Here is a 733-nt window from a genome sequence, read left to right on the forward strand (position 1 = left end):
TTTTTCCCCTTCTTTTCCCTTTTTTTTCCCCTTCTTTTGGGGAAAACCAAGATATCTTTAAACAAAAAGGGGCCCCAAGACGAGATTTAGGTGTTTTATCGAGAATGAAAATTAAATAAAAGTTTAATACAAACAAACCGTGGAGTAGGGGTAAATGTTAAATTTTTTTAAAAAATAAAAATTATTAAAAGAACATGAGTTGGAATGACCACATTTCAAATTTAAGGGTCTGGGGCTTATTTTATAATAAGATTTTAAATTATTTATTATATATTTTTTGTATAAAATTTTATATTTTATATATTATTTTTATAATATTAAAAGATAAATAATAATAAAAAAATAATTAAACCTTTAAAAATACACAAATAAAGGAAATAAAACAAAAAAATAAATAATTAATAATTTAATAATTTTTATATATATTAATATATATTTTAAATATCATATAGTATATTAAAAAATAAAAAAAAAAAACCCCAAAAAAAAAAACCAAAAAAAAAACAACAACACCACACAACCCAACACCACCACACACACACTAAAAAAAACCCACACACAAAAAAAAAAAAAATTAATAAAATATAAAATAATTATATTATAGTAAAATAATTTATAATATTAAAATTTTTTTAAAAAATTTTATATATTAAAAAAATTTTTTTAAATTTTTTAAATTTTATTTTTACTATTTTTAAAAAAAATTTTATATATATATATATATATATAATTT

This window comes from Penaeus monodon, chromosome 20 (genome assembly GCF_015228065.2).
Source record: "Penaeus monodon isolate SGIC_2016 chromosome 20, NSTDA_Pmon_1, whole genome shotgun sequence".
NCBI lineage: Eukaryota > Metazoa > Arthropoda > Malacostraca > Decapoda > Penaeidae > Penaeus > Penaeus monodon.